Source organism: Microcaecilia unicolor, chromosome 3 (assembly GCF_901765095.1).
Source record: "Microcaecilia unicolor chromosome 3, aMicUni1.1, whole genome shotgun sequence".
NCBI classification, from domain to species: Eukaryota; Metazoa; Chordata; class Amphibia; order Gymnophiona; family Siphonopidae; genus Microcaecilia; species Microcaecilia unicolor.
The window spans coordinates 47021700-47038115 of NC_044033.1; the positions used below are offsets into that span (position 1 = coordinate 47021700).

The following is a 16416-nucleotide window of genomic DNA, read 5'->3' on the forward strand; positions in this document are numbered from 1 at the left end:
AGAATATCAATGATATGCTTTGATGTCCCCATGCATACCTCCTACCCACCCCCATCCTCCCACCCTGTCAGACTGTCATAGTAATGCTTGAATGTTTTCACTTATATACACCGTCAGCTAGCACATTTGCTTATTTCCGATCTAACGAAGGGCAACCTTCGAAAGCTAATCAAGAAATGTATTAAGTTATGTCCAATAAAAAAGGTATCATCTTATTTTCTTTATCCATGGGAAAGAACCCATTTTGAAGCCTGTAATTTACGTGGTTCGTGAGGTCTGTTTTGAATTGTTTGGGTGCGGCTCTTATTAGACTATTAGGGCAGATGTCTAGTTTGCATTGCGATTTGGCGTATTTTCCGAGCCAATGTGAGATTTCATTTGATGAGAGTGTATCAAAGTTGGTCCATGATCGATCTGCTGGGTATTCTCCTCCAGGTTTTGGGTCTAGACATTCAAGTATGTTTGTGTAGTCCGTTATATTGATAGGTATCATGATTCTCCACCATAATCATAATTTTTTCCTTGAAATAACTTGCAAGATTGGTTGCTGATGGGGTATCTGTGTTGTTGGAGGTAGCCGTAGTAGTATTTAGGAGATTGTTTACGAGTGAGAAGAGTTTGTGTGTGTCCTTGTAGTTTGGTCCTATTTTAGTTTTGTAATACGTCCTTTTAGTTTGTCTGATATTATATTTGTATTTTCTTTGTAGTTGTTTCCAGCCTTTGTGTGTGTTTTCGTCTTTTTTCTTGTTCCATGCTCTTTCTAGTCTTCTTACCTGTGTTTTTAGTTCTTCCAATTCTTCATTGAACCATGGTATTGAGTTTTTTCTATGTGAGGTTCTGGTTTGAAGTGGCGCTATATTGTCTAGTATTGTTTTGCATCTGTTATCCCATTCTTGAAGAAATTGGGGTGAGTCTGTAGGTGTTGTCCATTCATCAGTGTACAGTTGTTGCCAGAATATTAGTGGGTCTATTTTGCCTCTTGTAGTATAGGTTTGCTGTTTTTGTTCTGTCCATTTTGTTCTCCAGTGGAGGGAGAAGTTTACACTGTAGTGATTGGACCATGGCCTGGCTGTCCATTTTGTGTCTAATAGTGTGAGATTTGGTTCTGATGAGAATTTGTGGGTGATAATGTCTAGTGTACGTCCTTTGTTATGGGTGGGTTGTGTGTTTGGCCAATGGAGCTCCCATAGTTGGAGGAAGTCTTTGCATTTGCGTACGTTGCTTGAGTTAGTATCTTCAAGGTGAAGGTTGATGTCTCCCTACTATGAGAAGGTTCTGGGTGGAAACACAGGTATTCGATATGAAATCCAGAAAGTGCGTTTGTGAGTCTTGCCAATTGCCCGGGGGGTCTGTAAAATAAGATTAGGTTTAGGTGATCTTGTAGGTTGGGGTGGTTGATTCTGACTGAGCAATGTTTTATGGCACCACGTATTGAACCCGCTTTACGACAGGACGCACTTTACGACACAAAGATAAGCAGTCCTACGCACATGTGTGCTGTTCGTGGCCTAGCGCGTCTGATTAGTGAGCCCTTACGCCAAGCCCCCTCCCTACCCATCTTCAAATCCTTGCTCAAAGCCCACCTCTTCAATGTTGCTTTCGGAACCTAACCTTTATACCTTTCAGGAAATCTAGACTGCCCCTATTTGACTGACTGTACATTTGTCCTTTAGATTGTAAGCTCCTTTGAGCAGGGACCCTCCTTCTATGTTAAATTGTACAGCGCTGCGTAACCCTAGTAGCGCTTTAGAAATGTCAAGTAGTAGTAGTAGTAGTGAGCATGCGTCCCGGCTGCTTATCTTAATTTAACTACGCTGTCTACAGGGGGTTAGCGCCGCTACACCGCAGCTCATATCTGCATATATTAACTTCTGATCATGACGAGAGCGCTACACCGTGCTACTACAGCGTTGGAATAGCGGTATTTCCAGAGCGCTATCTAAAATAGCGCCGGGGTTTGATCATCGGGCTGTTAGAGATCTATGTACTGAATTAGTGAGAAATACATGGAAAATTATAAACACTGATAAAAGATGAGAGATATTAGGTGCTGAAAGAAGAAGGGAAGAGACAGAGATACATGGGGTAATGGAGAGGGAGAATAAGAAAAAGCGAAGAAATGAAAGGCAAAAAAGGCAGACCTGGAAGTGAAAGGAGAAAAATAGAAACAAGGGAAATATAACAAAGAAACTCATTATCCACAAAGCAAAGCTGTGATTATAACTCCTCATTCTCCTTGTGCCTCATCCAGAGGAGATATGTCTCTTGTAAGAAAAGTTTGTATCCGTCTCATTTCTAACTTTAATCCAAGCTACATCACCTGCTTCATGCTGCTCCTCACATGTGCCTGTGGTGGTCAGATTTCCTGTTTCCTCAGATTTCTGAGGTTCAGTCCTGAATCCCTCTTGCTCAAATCTGATTAAAATGTCGGGCTTGACATTGTAGAAGCCTGTTATTGGAAAAAGGTAGTACAATATCTTTATAACAAGTCACCAAAGAACCTATGTATAAGTGCTCAGAATTGTGCTTTTCTCATAGGCACTGCCTGCAGAACAGAACTAAGAGTAGAAGGGTGCTGCTGTACTGATTGTCATCAGAAATATATTTTAGCAATGCCCTGATCATTTTTTTTTTTTTTTTGAATATTTTTTTATTTGCATTTTCAAGGTTTTACATGCCACATTTCAAACAATACACTTCTTCAAATTGCATTAACTGATCAACTCATCAACATTGCTAAATTCTAACCAAACTCAATAATGTGACTTCTGTCATAATCCCCTTAACCCCCTCCCTCCCACCTCCCCCGTTATCCCCTTCTTCAGAATATGTGGCTTCAGGGTTTTACAGTGGTAGCCATCCAGTTTACATAAGGCTCCCATATCTTTTGATGTTGAGTCAAACGTCCTTTATTTAAAGCTGTAAGCTTGGACATCAGTTGAATGTACTCCAATTTTCTCAGTACCATCGAGATGTCCGGCAGTCCCGGATTTTTCCAGGCTGCTGCAAGCACTAGTTTACCTGCTACAAACATCTGGCTGGCAAATTGATGTATATGCCATGGTATATTAGGTGGTTTAAAGTGTAATAGGCAATATTCCATTTTCATTTCATAATGTAAAGCTGTCACTGAGCAAATAAAATCTATTATGCTTGCCCAGTATCTTTGTGCGTGTACACAGGACCACCAAATATGATACATATTTCCCTCTTCCCCACAGTCTCTCCAGCATTCTGCTGAGCTTAATCTGAGCATTTTAGCCAAGCGGCTAGGGGTGTAATACCAGCTATATAGAATCTTGTGTCCATTTTCTACCATAGCGCTGGACACTGATACCCGCAATAGAGATTTAAAAACCCTTGCCCATTGTGTAGGGTTATGAACTGTTCCCATGGCTAGGTCCCATTTTTGTGTATAGTATTCCACTGGGTACTCTCGTGACAATAGGGCTTTGTATATTCTAGTAATACTCCCTCGCCCTCCTCCTCCTGTTATTCCTCTCTCTAATTGCGTTTCAGTTAATTCAAGTTCCTCTCCCGCTTTGTGTTTAATGAAATTTTGCACCCTAACATAGTGGAAGGCCTGAAGCGGGGAAAGCCCATATTCTTGGCATACTTCCTGATATGTATAGATCCTATCTTCTTTACACATTTGTCCCAGTTCATATAACCCCATTCCCTCCCACTCTTTATATATCTGGCTAAATTCTTCAGATCCAAATTGAGGGGCAAATCTAAGGTATGTATGTTGGAAATATATACGTTCCGGAAAAAATTTCCCCCTTATCTTAATCCATTTTTCTAGAGGCCATCTTAAAAGATAGGGACTCTTCCGACTCAATGCTTGAAGCGTTTGTTTGGGCAGCCATGGGATCGCTCTTAGTGGGTATGGTTTCAACCAGTGTTGCTCAATACCCACCCACAACTTATCTGTGTTCTGGGACCAAGTTGCTAAAAGCCTAATGTGTGCCGCACAATAGTAGTCATAAAAGGATGGGACCCCCATACCTCCTCTATCTCGTGGTTGGTACATTGTAGCTCGATTAACCCTAGGTGGTCTTCTCCTCCAGATGAAGGAGAAGACCTTGCCCTGTAATCCTCGAAAGAAGGCATCAGGTATGTCTATGGGTAAAGCCATAAACAAATATAGCAGTTTCGGAAGTATAATCATCTTTACAGCATTAATCCTGCCCACCCATGACAGTGTCAAGCCTTCCCATCTGTCCAGTTCCCGGAATAAGTCCCGTACCTTACCCGGGAAATTATTCTCAAATAAGTCCTCTATTCGGCGTGTGATATTTATCCCCAGGTATCTGATATATTTAGAAGCCCATTTATAGGGAAATTGCCTTTTCAATAAAGCTAAGGTTGAATTAGGTATGTTCACGTCCAGTGCCTCAGACTTATCAAAATTAATCTTGAAGCCCGATAGTGCCCCATACTTTTGTATCTCTTCTCCTATCACCGGGAGAGCCTTTTGAGGGTCTTTTAGGACAAGGAGAATGTCGTCTGCGAAAAGAAGTATCTTAGTTTCAATGCCCCCTCCTCTAAGGCCCTTTATCTCTTGATTCGCTCGAATCTTGGCAGCCAGTGGCTCCATCACCAGTGCAAACAGTAAGGGCGACAGCGCGCAGCCCTGCCTGGTACCTCTGTGTAGGAGAAATGGGCTTGTTAATGTTCCATTGATACGCACTGCCGCCAATGGGCTTCGGTAAATGAGATGGAGCCATTCCACAAACCTCCCTTTAATTCCCATCTTTTCCAGTACTGCAAATAAAAAAGGCCAACCGACTCTATCGAAAGCCTTTTCTGCGTCTAAGGATAATATACAGAGTGGTGATTTAAGTATATGGGCCCCTTGTACTACCTGCAATATTCTCCTAATGTTGTCAAATGTCTGCCGTGAGTGGACAAAGCCTGACTGGTCTTCATGTATAAGTTGTGGAAGGTATTTCTGGAGTCGTGTAGCCATAATCTTCGTAAATATCTTATAGTCCACCCCCAACAGTGAGATCGGTCTGTATGAGCTGCATAATTGGGGATCTTTGCCTGGTTTATGTATAACCGTTATTGTGGCCATGTTCCAGGTGTGTGGTAAGCTTGTGGTCTCTTCTAACGAGTTGAATACTCGCAATAACATTGGGGCTAGCAGTTTCATATATATTTTATAAAATTGAGGGGTGAACCCATCTGGTCCTGGAGCTTTATTTGGGGACAACGCACGAATCGTTTGTTCCACTTCCTCTAATGTGATAGGTTTTCCCAAAGTCTGCATAGTGTGTTCTGGAAGCCTCGGGAGGTCTATATCTGTCAAATATGTCTTTATTTCCTCATCTCCCTCTTCCCCTTCTGCACTATATAATTGCTGATAGTATCTTCTGAATGCCATTTCTAAAAACTCAGGCTCTGAATGCACCTCTCCTCCACCTTCTCTAATTCCCCCTATCGAGTTCCTATTAGTTTGTTGTGTTAGTTTATGAGCCAATAGCCGGCTGGCTTTATTACCAAATTCAAAATGCGTTTGACGCACACGTTGTAATTTTTCTGATATATCCGCTAGCTCAAGCTCATGTATTTGTGTGCGCAGCTCGTATGCCTGTCCCCTTAAGCGTAGCGGATTCTGAGCTGTCCCCTCCTGCAGCTGTTTTTCTACTTGCATTAATTGCTGGCGCAAGTCGTTATCCTTCGCGCATCTCTCTTTCCATCTCCTAGAGCGTAAGGCTATCAAATGGCCCCTAAGAACTGCCTTGAATCCTTCCCATACCACTGTTGGGGACACTTCTTCATTTTCATTAAACTGTATGTATTCTTTGATGTATTGTTCTATCTGAGCTATATTCTCTGTATCTAACAGCAGTGCATTATCCAGGCGCCACTGCCTCCGTCCACCCTGTGGCCCCACGCCCCGAAGCTGCAAAAGCACCGGGGAATGGTCCGACCAGGTCCTCGGCAAGATTATATGTTTCCCAATTGCTCCCATTAATGAGGTGTCTCCCAGCCACATATCTATTCTAGATGCCGATTGATGGACCATAGAGAAATATGTGTAGGCCCTCTGAGTGGGATTATCTCTACGCCAGTAATCTTGTAGCTGCCAACGAGTAACAAACTCATGAAGTTGTCTTCTGTCACTTTTTGCATAATTTATTCGACGTATGGTGTTATCCACACGTGGATTTAATGTTAGATTAAAATCACCCCCCAGTAGTAGTGAACCTTCTATATGTCTGGTCAGTAGTTGGTCTATTTCTTTAATGAAGTCCCCTTGCCTTGTATTTGGGCTGTATATATTTACTAACGTGTATGTTCTACCCATCAGTGTAAAAATAATCAATAGGTATCGCCCACCTTTGTCTTTTACAATTTTCTTTATATCCCATGATTTCCCCTTGCTAAAAGCTATAAGAACCCCCTTACTTTTTGTGTCATCTAAACTAGAGGCAAAGTAAATTTGGGGATATGCTTTATGTTTGCATAGGCGTTCATACCTGGGTTTTAAATGAGTCTCCTGAATCAGCCCTATGTCCACCCCTTGTCTTTGCAATTCCCGAAACATCAATTGTCGTTTCCTAGGTACATTCAATCCCCTGACGTTTAACAACAAACATTTAATGTCTCCCATTTATCTCAACATTTAGTAAGTATGCCATTAGTCCTTCAATCATATAAATCCTTCTTCTATGACCCATCTGTATCCCCCACCACACCACTCTTATTCTCCTTCCCCTTCCATTCTTTCTGAATCCTCCCTCCCTCCCCCCCGCCTCACCCCTCTGAATTTTAGGCATCACTTGGTATCCGGTGAATGCCTAGTCTAGAAGGAAGGTACCCCCTATCCCGTCTCAGTCACCCCGCAGCATCAACATTTCTCAAATTATCTCTTCATGTCTAGAGCCCCATCAGAGGCTTATCATAACCAATCTTTTAACAACTTTTACTTAACATTCAAAGCTTTTACCAATTATATTGTCCAGGCTACTTCAGGTAATTCGTGTTGCCGATTGTTGGCGCTGTAATCTTCTCGGACCCTTTCCCACCCTCTGCCACTTCGGCGGGGGAGGGCGGGGAGCAGATCTCACTCCAGTGCTCGTTTCTGCTGTCTCTCCTGGGACTGCTGTCTCCGGAAACAGTTCTTGAGCTTCCTCCAATGATTTGATTTGATGTTGCTTCCCCTCTTTATAGAGCACGAGAGCGAAGGGATGTCTCCATCTATATTGAATCTTTAACTCTCGAAGATGTCTTGTGAATGGTTTCAGCTCCCCTCTCCTTCTCAGTGTTGCTGCCGCCAAATCCTGATATATTTCAATGGTATACAAATCCCATTTAAAGTCCTGTGTCTGGCGCGCCAGTTTCAGCACTTGTTCTTTTTGCTTATATCTAGTGAAACAGGCAATGATGTCCTTTGGCCTGTTATTACGCACAGCCCCTAATGCCCGGTGTGCTCTTTCAATCTGTATTGTTTCAAGTTCTATCGTTTCACCATTTACTTTGAACAAGTCTTGTACAATTTGCTGTATTATTTGCTCACAGTTCTGGTAGTTGGGGGTTTCAGGGAGGCCCCGAAATCTGAGGTTGCTGCGACGGCCCCGATTTTCCAGGTCCTCTACTTTGTCTAATAATTGTTGGTGTTCGTTCTGCAGCCCTGCAAACTGTTGCTCTAATGTTCCCAAGGCCTCCCCCTGTGCCTCCACCTGCACCTCAGTGTCTTCCAAGCGTGTTCCCAGTTCGCGGATTTCTCCTTGTAAGTTTGCTCCCAGCGTAGCCACTTCCGTTCGCAGAGCTTTAAGATCGGAGCTAATATTTTGTAGCCACTGGTGCAGACTAAGTTGCTCCCCTTCCGTTAGTTCCTCGGAAATGTGCTGTTCCAGCAAAGTATCGTGTGTTAGAGCCTTTTCTGCCTCCGTTATGTTTTTTGTTCTGCGCGCGTCCGCCATCTTGGATTTGGGTTTCGACTCAGCGCTCACGAAGGCAAATCGAGAAAGATCCGTTGCTGTAGAATTTAAATGCATAGGCAGGTGCCGTGCTACTTCCTGAGCTCAGTAAAGCTTTTATCTTGTTTTTGAACCGCGTTTTAGAGTGCGATTTTTGCTGTTTTTGCCGCGGGGCGACCGGAGCTCGTCTCTCAGACGTTCATCTAGGTCGGTGACGTCACTTCCTCCCCTGCCCTGATCATTTTAATACTGTGGTGGGCAACTCCTTTCCTCAAAAAAAATACAAAACAGGTCTGCTGTGGATACTGCTACCGTATAAACGTAATGAAAATTTCTGTTTTTTTTCTTGGACACAGGCTGTTTATCTAGTTGCTGTAAATCAGATTCTGTCTGACACCCTCAACTGGCTATCTTTTTTTTTTTTTTTACTTTAAATGTTTTATTGTGTTTTATCATATGTTTACATATGTAACCTTCCATCCGTAAATAAACATCAATTAAACATCAATTCTTGTGCCTGTCTCTGAACTTTAGCTTTACATTCAGATTATGATTCTGTGTTACAGAGTGGAAGAAGTCTCAGCCTCAACTAAAGGGCACCAAAGACAAAGAATTCTTGGAAAGGTGGAGAACAACTACAATGGCACAAAATGCCCCCACAGCGGTGAGAGGAGGAGCCTCCTATTCAGGGTAGAAGTGACACATTGAACTATCAGACAGGTATTGCCAGTTTATCCCCTATGTCTGTAACTTCCATTCAATGCTTGTGTGCCAGTGTTAGGTCCCATGAACCCCTAGGATGAGTCTTTTTGTCATAGTGAATTTTGTATTATTTTAGAGTCCCTTGGGAGCATTAGGACAAAGAAAGCCAGAGATATGTTTGCAGGAGAGTGGAAGCTGGGAATTTGTCTGCTGGATAGCTTGGTCAGGTCTGAATGCTGCAGAAAGAACTCTGGGGGCTAGATGCACTAAACTTAACGAGCTAGCAACACGGTTTTTAAACTGGTTCTAGCCAGTTTAACTTGCAAGTAGTAAACCGGGACATGCACAAAAGGGTTCTCCAAGCCTTTTTCTTGTCACGGTAGCAGCTAACAAAAACGGAATGCAAATGAGCAAATTACTATTATAATGTGAATGCGATACACTACTGTTTCTGACCCCATGCAGAAAAGCAGTGCCTACCTTTAGTGTGGAAATTTTAACGGGAGGTGTGGACCTGCCGGTTCTTCATTATCGCAAACAGGAGAAGGGGAGAAACAAGCAGGGAAAATGAAGCACAAAAATAAAAAAGTATACCAACTTACACGCAGCTTCTTTATGTGTATGAAAGCCGTGCCATATGTTTCTTTTTCAACATTTTACTGGCAAGAAATTGGGAGGGGGGAGGGCGGGCAGTATCGAAATGAAAAGCATAAAAGTAATGGTGACTTACCAAAAATGCAAGGAAGACAAGGGTCCATCAAAGAAACAGCGTCTGTGGGACACGGGCTTGGTTCCACCCCCCATTCCTGCTGCTTCCTTCTATTGGCCGGCTGACCTCCTAGAACGCTCATCCTGAAGATGGACTCTCATTGGCTGGCTGCTGTCCCAACTCCTCCTCCCTGCAGGGCTTTCCTGATGACATCACTTTAGAGCTGTTAATTGATTGGTTCCGAACTTCCTGGTGTCCCCCTCCACAGAGAGGGGCTAAACCAATTGGACAGCATCAGCCTGGGATGTCCTGCCCACTCATTACTGGAGGGGGACACCAGGAAGTTCGGATCCAATCAGTTCACAGCTCTAAAGTGATGTCATCAGGGAAGTCCTGCAAGGAGGAGGAGTTGGGACAGCAGCCAGCCAATGAGAGTCCATCTTCAGGGAGATGGGTGTTCTAGGATGTCAGCCAGCCAATAGAAGGAAGCAGCAGGAACAGCTGGGGGTGGAACCAAGCCCTGATGCTGCTGATTCCTCACAGAAAAGCGGAGAGCAGCAGAGAGGCTTTTCTTACTTTTTCCCAGCAGCGGGAGGCAGGGAGCTACAATACAGGTATGCCCATCCAAAACAAAACAAAACGCTTTTGTTTGCCAAAAAAAAAAAAAAAAAAGGGTAAATCTACTGCTGAGAGCCGTCTGTAGCATGTGCAGAGCAGCCACGCATAGCGATTGACTGTTCTCCGCATGTTCAGCTCACCGACTTGCTTCCCCCATATTGAATGCAGATGAGCTGGGTCGCAAAAGCAACGAGCAGCTCATTTGCATGCGATTTTCTTTGTGAATCCCTCTGTGTTTCTAAATTGATAAATTTTTACCGATTTGGAAATGCAGACGGATCCTTAACGGGACCTTTGTGCATCTGGCTCTGGGTGTCTACAGACACTCTGAGAACCAATCCCAGTGCTATTATCAGGAGCAGCCAGATGTAAAGATCAGTCAGCAAATAGAAGTCAGGAGAGGACATGGCCTGGGAAAGGAGAAGCATGCATTTCATTTCACGTATTATCGTTTATTTATTTACTATACCGTCACTTATTACGTATACAAATAACAAACAATAAAATTAAGAAATCCATTTTATGATAGGACAGCACTAACAAAAACGTCCATACCAAAGAGGCCAAAAACAATTAAATATATCAATCATACACATCACATCAGTCATACTATTTCCTTTGGTAATATATATCCCCTATTTAATAGAGATATTTTCTTTCCTGAGTGGTTCTCTAGCTAGATAAAGTTATATTTCAAAAGCTTTTTTCAAAAAAATAGGTTTTCAAGGTTTTACGAAACAGCGTAAATGATTCTTCCACCCTGATAAATTTTGGGAGGGAATTCCACAGTGATGGTGACAAAAAGAAAAAAAAGCTGAAGCTAGGGTTGATTCCCACCTACACACTTTAATGTAAAGTCACTCAAAGTGCAATACAAAAGCTCCATGGCTAAGTCAAAATGCACCAAAAATTCTAATTTCTCAACCCCAGGACACCCATCTCATTCGGCAGCCTACACCATCCAAAGCAGACAGTGGGAGGAAGAGAGAGGATGTTGGCCTTTTATCCTACCAGCACAAAATTCCTGAATGGTTCCAGCTGGCCTTAGTTAAAGTAAGCAGGAGGAATTTACTACTTACTTGTTACAGAAGGATGAGTCTGTTCAGAGGTCTCTGATTCGGGATGATCCATGAAGGGGAGATCTTCCTCTTGTTTAACACTCAGTGAGAATACAGACGTTACAATCGGAAGGCCTGTGATGAGAAAACACATTTACAAGGATTCACCAAAGATCTGATAAATTAGGATACGGATTTTAAGTCTGCAAATATCTGGTGTTAACGACCCATCTCCCATGACCTGAAAATGCAGTGCCCTTTAAATCCAAAACATTTCCTTACTCTTGGTGGGGTCATTTGGTTTTTCCTTTCCATTCCACTCAAAGTGTTGAGGGAAATATTTCTCATCTTCCTTTTCAATCTTGAATATAGCATCAGGATTAACAATTGAATAACCTGTCAATAAAAGTAGGAAAATAACAGTTATACTATATTTATTGAGCCTCTAGGGAGGTTCCATCTGTTTCCTATTCTGAAGAAGCAGCGAATGAGCGAGTACATGTGCTCAACAACACTTGGAGAGAACAGGCAGCTGCAGCTTGCCACTTCATTAAGATTAAATCTTGGAGATTTGCTGGTACAGACACTTCTCTTTGAGGCCCTTCTTGGTGGAGGCACTGCAGCTGCTAATAATCTCTGTGACATCTGGTTACCATCTGAAGGGGTTACATATTGTACAGTATAGCTGATTAGTGTGCAGTAGAGAATGACACGGGGACCCACAGTAACCTCAGGGATGGGGTGGGGATGGGGACAGAGCCTGTGAGGATGGGGACAAACTTTGTCCCTGTGTCACTTTCTACTTTGAAGCCTGTTAATGAACTGGACTGTTAATTATGTTTCATTGATGCAGACGACAATATTTTTATGTTTTGGAAAAACAAGCAAACATGCTGGCCACAGCTAACAAAATTTGCACAGGGCAGATCCTGTACATCCTGCTACCAGCACATCTTCTAAGAAGACAAATTCTATTGCCGGAAGGGCTGTAGAAAACAGGAGAGCTAGACTGAATCCTGAGATTGTTGATTCTTATTCGTCCACAGATTAAAAAATCAAGCTTCATAGGGCATATTTCTCCCCTCTAGGGTATACAGAACAGGTTGTATTTTGTACCCCTGGACATTTTAACAGGGTGGATTAGGATCCCTTGGGGTAGTAGAGGTCAGATATTGTTGGGGTTGGAAGAGTAGAGGGTGGTGTTGGTGGGAGGGTTTATTATAGCTGCTTATTGTTATTAATGTTTTATATTTGTAATTTATACACAACTGTTGCACAGTTATTCTTTAATAAAAAGATTTAAATATAAAATCATAAGTGTTTGAGGCTTCTGAAGATGAGAACAGAGCCATGGGGAAGGGGCGGGGACAGGGACAGATTTTGTCCCTGTATCATTCTCTAGTGTGCAGCTAACATGTCATGCCCTCACTCAGAAGTTGAAGTTCTCATCAAGAAATCCGAGAGGTAAATCCTCTCTCTGGTATTCTATGCCAATTTTTTTGCTGTATAGATAAAGGAGACAGACTCCAGCAAGTCTTGTTTGAAGCCTCTAGTTTAAGATATACTTTTATTTCTCAACACAGAGCAGCATCTTTAGCAGAACCTGCAGCGGTGAGGTGATTCACTGGCTGCTGTTGCACATCAGATGACATCAGAAACCAGGTTCCTTGCAACTCCTTGTGACCCTGGGCACTTAACCCTTCATTGCCTCAGGTACAGAAACAGCTTAGATTGTTAGCCCACTAGGGACAGAGAGTACCTGCATATAATGTGTACAGCGCTGCATATGTCTAGTAGCATTATAGAAATGATTAGTACTAGTAGTAGGTTCTAAAATTTTAGGTACCTGAAACGTTGCCACCACCAATTCCATAATGTGCAACAGATAATGTAGAAGGGCTTATTTACCTCGTGACATGAGGATGTCATGAATCTCCTTGATGACCTTCCTGTACAGCTCTTTCTGCCATTCTCCCAAAATGTTCCACTCCACTTCCAAGAAATAAGCAGTGACATCCTTGAAAGTGACCAATGCCTGGAACAGCAAACAGGGCCCCCCTCAATCAAAGTTTCAGTATTATGATTCTGTAATAGACTTCAGTGAGATCAAATTTCCAGTAGATTACAATGGAAAGAGAGCTCTGTTCCCTTAACTATCTAGTATTTTGATTGGACTGCCTGATTCCTAGTGACTGAGTGCAAATTTCAGAAGCTGGCTAATTCAGCAGTTGGAAGGTGGATCGTAAGGAATCGACAACAATGCACCAGGGACTTTGGCCTGTGTTAAGTGGATGAAGGAGGAGGCAGCAGCGGCAGCCGAAGAGGTGGGAGGGAAAGAGGCTGGTGGGTTGGTGCCTAAAGGCAGGAAAGTGAAAAGTGCTGGGGTCAGGCCTGGGAAAAGGAGGGAGAGGGAATCCGTTTGCATCTGTGTGTACTGTTTCTATTACTAGGCTGTAATCTGTTTTAAAAAGGCAGAGATAGGAGAAGGGGTGGGGGGGGGGAGTAGCTCTTTATGTCAAAAATAATATCAGGGAAAGAAGGTGCTGCTGCAAGCCACAGACCTCTGGGTCAGACAGAAAGATCCGACTGAAGACATTCAAATGGTTGAAATGATGGAGAAGTATGTTTGCCAGGAGTCTTTAACCTAAAGGATATGGGTTTTAGCATCCTGTCTGCAGGTTAGGAAACCCCACAGTACATTTTGAGGCCAGGAACATTACACTGTTCATAACCACATAAATGCACAATGATGGGCCCAAGTCCTGAGCCTACTTTTTATTAAAGCAGCAGCTCACCTTCCCTCCTCCTATTCTCATAAATCCCTGGGGCCAGGACCCCAGGAGACTATGGGGCTTATTTTAAACAGTGTTGTAGAGTAACTAAGTAAATGTAACTAGTTACTGTACTTAAGTGAAAGTTTTGTTACTTTTACTTATAAAGAACTACAGGAAAAATTTTCTACTTTTACCTAGTTACTTCTGATGCTTCCAGTAAAAAGTAAAAGTGGTAGAGAGACCTAAATGATGATTCCTCAGTAAACCAAATGAAACAGCAAACCTGAAACAGGATTTTGCTATTACAAACCTCGTCACACACACAGTGGATCCTCTCGTCTTAAATTTTGGTGTTCAGGGAATACAGCCTATGAGAATAGAGGAGTTGCCTGATTGGCTGGAGACTAGTAACCAGTTCAACAAACAGAACAGTGACCAGTTGGGTCACTTTGAAGCGGAGATTAGGCTGAAGCTGGTTGCAGTTCTTGGTGAACAGACACATGTTTCTATCCCAACAGACTGCTGGTCATCCCCCACTGGACTGTTAACCTGCTTGTCTGGCCTTAAGACTGAAGACTTTGACATTCTTGCATCAGTTCTTGAAGATATACAAACAGAGTTTGCCATCAGATGAAAAATAATTAGGACAATAACAGACAACGATTTCAACTTTGTGAAAGCCTTTTCTATAACTGGACAGTATCGCAATGATGACAAAGATGAAGATGCAAATGATGAATAAGTACTACTAGTAATCCAGATGAGAACGACAATGATGATGATAAAGCATCCTTTGCTATAAAGGAAGTCAAGTGTTTCAGACCTAGTTAAAAGGCATCAGTAATATTGCGGCCTGGCCTGATTTGAAAGAACTTTTTATCAGCCTGAACAATCCACTTCCTGATAGTGAAGTTGTTGAACACCTTTCTAAGTGTGGTGGATTAAAGACTCACAAGTGCATTCGCATGAGTGACAGTCATGATCAACATTTTTACTAAATGCAAAGTAGATTGAATTGTAAAACAATAAAATTATTGTGATAAAAATGTTAACAATACTTGCATTCAAAGTAGTTACAGTACTTTTACTCAAAATGTATTATATTAGCCAATAACCTTTTTACTTTCACTTATGCACATTTTTATGTGTTTTTCATTGTATTTTTACATTCACATAGGTCGCTATGGAACTTTGTAAGTCTAAGTGCTTTGAAAATGAGCCTCCACAAATTCTTCAGGCAGGATATTTAAATCCACTTCTATGAGGATAAAGCCTTCTACCAAGGTTCACTCTAAAACAGACCAACAAGGAAAGAGAAGGGAAGGCTAGAAGCACTACACAAGGGAAAGTTTTCCTTTTCAGCTGGTACTCTGTGTAAAAAAGGAAAGAGAAGAATTTTGTACCTGATCAGAAACCAGGGCAGACATTTTCTTCCTGGTTTCCCTCTGAATCCTGCAGTTGCAGGGAGGATTCGTGTCTGTGAGTTCCCTGTTTCTGGAAAGATTAATAAGGCAGGAGCTGATTCCTGAGTCCAGTCCTGGGAAAATAGAAAGTTTTAGTCTTCTTTATTCCTGACACTTTTCTACTCTTTGCAGCCCTGCAGATGCTACAAGAGAAAAACCAGCAGAGCATGCTCACATCACTTGCTCAGACCTCTTCACCCCGCCCTCCCCCTTGCTGACAACATCCTGGTCTGACTCTAGCCCATCTCTCTTAAGGTGGATTTCTAGTGATAACAGACACACAGGCAGCAGATCCAACACTGGAAGAACAAATCAGGAACTGATTCAGACCCAGATGCACAAAGGTCCCTGTAAAGAATCACTCTCTATTTGCACCTCCGTAAAAATTACTGATTTGAAAATTCAGAGCGATTCCCAAAGTGAATCGCATGCAAATAAGCTTCCAAAAGCACCAAGCAGCTCAATAGGGGGGAAGCCAGTCTGCAAGCTGAGCTTGTGCAGAACAGGCAATTGCTAAGCGTGGCTGCTCTGAGCATGATCAGAGCAGCGCTTGTATACTGCTTTCATACACACAAAGAAGCAGCGTGTACGAAAGCTGGTGTAGCTTTTTTTTTTTCTAAATTGCTGTGGGGTGTGCTTCCAGGGCTGGAGCAGGGGCTGATGGACAGACCCATGTAGGGGCTCTGGTGTTTTCCCTGCCTCCTCATCAGGGTTGCCAGGTGGAAAATTTTTTCCCCACCCAAACCAGCCCCAAACCAGCCCAAAACCCGGCCAAAGTCAAACCCCGCCCCTGACACCCCCACCCCCGCGTCATCACCCCGCCATCATCAACCCCGCCTCCCCGTCATCTGCCCCGCCTCCCCCATCATCGGCCCCGCCCAGAACGTCAGTAACCCCGCCCCCCCCCCCCCGCAGCCGAAAAAACCACTTAAAAAACCGCCCAAAAGACCCAAAACAAGCCCAAAAAACCACAACCCGCCACAGGCAAAAATGTCCTGTGGCGGGTCGCGGAAAACCGCCCACCTGGCAACACTGCTCCTCATTGCGGGTGAGGGGGGGAGTGGCTCCCGCCTCCAGGGGGGAAGAAACAGGATCGGAATTTGCATAGCCCTGTGCTATTCTCATGTGGAAAAACTAGTCTTTTAAAATTTTGTTGAAGAT

The 16416-nt window shown here is 43.1% G+C and overlaps 1 pseudogene; it reads right to left on the reverse strand.

The window, feature by feature from the left end:
* Positions 1-15433, reverse strand: part of LOC115465428 — a 39831-nt pseudogene extending 24398 nt beyond the window's left edge.
* Between the last annotated feature and the right edge of the window lie 983 nt (positions 15434-16416).